Source organism: Panthera uncia, assembly GCF_023721935.1.
Source record: "Panthera uncia isolate 11264 chromosome D3 unlocalized genomic scaffold, Puncia_PCG_1.0 HiC_scaffold_8, whole genome shotgun sequence".
Lineage (NCBI taxonomy): Eukaryota > Metazoa > Chordata > Mammalia > Carnivora > Felidae > Panthera > Panthera uncia.
The window spans coordinates 14,436,100-14,439,122 of NW_026057586.1; positions in this window are offsets into that span (position 1 = coordinate 14,436,100).

Here is a 3,023-nt window from a genome sequence, read left to right on the forward strand (position 1 = left end):
TCTCCCTCTCCCTCTCCCTCTCTCCCTCTCCCTCTCCCTCTCTCCCTTTCTCTCTCTCTCTCTCTGCCCCTCATGCGATTCTGCCTCTCTCTCTGCCTCTAGCTCACTGCACCCTCTCTTTCTCGCTCTCAAAAATATAAATAAATAAAAATACAATGAGAATCTGGGACAAAAAAGTTAGGGGGAGAACTAGAATTTATTGAATGGCTCACCATGTGCCAGACACTGAAAGAAGTTATTTCTCTCATATCAGTGAACTGAATCTTCTCTGTCCCCAAAGTAGATGGCTACATTGATTTCTTTTTTGTAGATGAGGAAACTGAAGCTTACTTAGAAAGTTAAGGAACTGGCCCGAGATGACAGTCTGAGAGGCTAAAGGATCTTACGATGGAACGAGAGGAGAATTTTAGAGGCTTGAAATCTTCTCTTCATGCCTCTCATGTGACATTTGGGGCCTTCAGTGCCCTCTCACAAGGGAAATTCAGATCAGAAGCCCCGGGATAAATATAGTCTGGCGACTGTCGGGCGTATGGTCTCCTCGAGGAGAAACCTAGGCTTATGCTTACAGCCTCCAGGAGTACCCATCGGCTCGTGGGCAAGCAGTTCGTGCTTCTCTCTGTGTTGTCACCCTGGACAGAAGCTATATGGCTTATGTTTGCTACCAGGGAGGGATATTTAGCTTTTATTTTTGAGGGGTAGAAAAAAGTAAATGAGGGTATATTTTAAAAGTGATGAAAATTGGTAGGATACACCCATGTACTTCCAAACCCCTGTATTTTCTGAACTAATTATATAAAAAGATTATACGTCTTTAAAAGAAGCCTGATGATGCGCACACAGTTGAGAGTTCATTGGATTAGACTATTGTGCAAATGTATATAAAATAGAGTAAAAGGACTTGCAAACCCCTAAAAATAAAGCCAGCCTCTACCATTCCTAACGATATTCTGAAAATTCCTAAATATACCTTTGATGAATTTTGGGTGCATGGGGAAATATTTCCCAAACTGCCTGACTTTTGAAAAAAATTTTTATTTATTTGTTTTTGTGTTCAAGTATAATTAACATACAGTGTTATGCTAGTTTCAGGTGTACAATATAATGATTCAATAATTCTGTATGTTTTTCAGTGCTCAGCAAGGTAAGTGTACTCTTAATCCCCTTTATTTTACCTACCCCCCCCCCCCACCTCCCCTCTGGCAACCACCCATTTGTTCTCTGTGTTTAACAGTCTGGGTTTTTTTGTTTGTCTCTTTTTTTGTGTATTCGTTTGTTTCTTGAATTCCACATATGAGCGAAATCATATGATAGCTTATTTCACTTAGCATTACACCCTCTAGGTCCATTCACGTTGTTGCAAATGGCAAGATTTCATTCTTATTTTTATGTCTGAGTAATACTCTGTTGTATATATGTATCATATCTTCTTTATCCATTCAACTATCGATGAGTTACTTCCATGTCTTGGTTATTGTAAATAATGCTGCAATAAACATAGGGGTTCATATATCTTTTTGAATTAGTTTTCATTTCTTTTGGGTAAGTCCCCAGTAGTGGAATTACTGGATCGTATGGTAGTTCTATTTTTAATCTTTTGAGGAGCCTCCGTACTGCCAGATTACCTGACTCTTTCTTTCCATTAGGACCAGTTAGGACAGGAACGGTCTTGCCTGAGAAACAGCTAGAACTGTAGGAACAAAAACTGGTAGATTTCAAAAACCCTTTGGGCAACTGCAGACTTAAATTTTGTAGCAAACACATTAAAATAACTTCCAATCCATGTGTTATGGGGAAAATGAATCACTTCTGTGCTGTCTTCAGAAATTCAAATGAAGTCATTTTTCAAAGGGAAAAGAAGTTGCAAAAATGCTAAGGTTGACCACTTCTCGATAAGCTCTATTCCCGAGCAGACAAGTGTATTGAAATTACTTTAGGAAGGTTGTCAGCTTCTACTTGTTTGGGTCTAAATGAACTCCTAATATAAAAATGATCCTGAGTTAGACCTTGGCAGTCCCCTGCTTACAGAGGAATTAAGTTCCCCAAATTGGATTCTAACCCAGTTGTTAAGAAATAAGAATACATTTTGCAGTGAAACAATGTTGTACATGATGGTTAGAGTCCCAGGCTAGCCCACAAAACTCCATTTAACTCCCAGTGTTCTAAAAAGAATATTATCGACCGGCGTTTTTCAAACTGGAAGCCTCAACTTATTAGTGGTCATAAAAGCAATTTAGTGAGTGGTGACATCCTTTTAAAAATAATGAAATAGAAGGGTGTCTGGGTGTCTCAGTCGGTTAAGCATCCATTTTCAGCTCAGGTCATGATCTCAGAGCTCGTGGGTTTGAGCCCCGCGTCAGGTTCTGTGCTGACAGCTCAGAGCCTGGAGCCTGCTTCCGATTCTGTGTCTCAGCCTCTGCTCCTCCCCAACTCACACTTTCTCTCTCTCTCTCTCTCTCTCTCTCTCTCTCCCTCCCTCCCTCCCTCCCTCCCTCCCTCTCTCTCTCTCTCTCAAAAATAAGTAAATATTTAAACCAATTAAAAAATAAAAATGAAATAGAATAGAATGAAAAGGGAAAATATCAGAGTACGCTGCAGGAGATAAGAGTAGGTATTGTTTCATGGAACTCTGGTTTCAGATATGTGTGTGGTATGCGTATGTATACCGGGTAACAATGCAAATGTATATTTTACTACGGTATAAGTTCAAAGAAAATTCGAATAGCATGGCAGTAAGCCATGCCTCCCTTTAAGACTTGTTCACAATCACAGTTCTGGGTGTCAGGCTTCCATTTCTGCAGAAACCTTGGATTTCAAGTGACTTAAACTAACTCCTATTAAGCAGGTGATGGTTTGTAGCAGAGAGGAGATGTGTGTGTGTAGCTCTTGAATGAGAAGCTGGGGTCCCTGGGAAGGAGAGGAAGAGTAGGGGTGATGTATGCTGGTGGAGTGGGAAGTTATGACTGGGATTCCCAGGTGGGAGTTGACAAGTTTTTTGTGCTACTTACGAGCTAAAAATGGTTTTT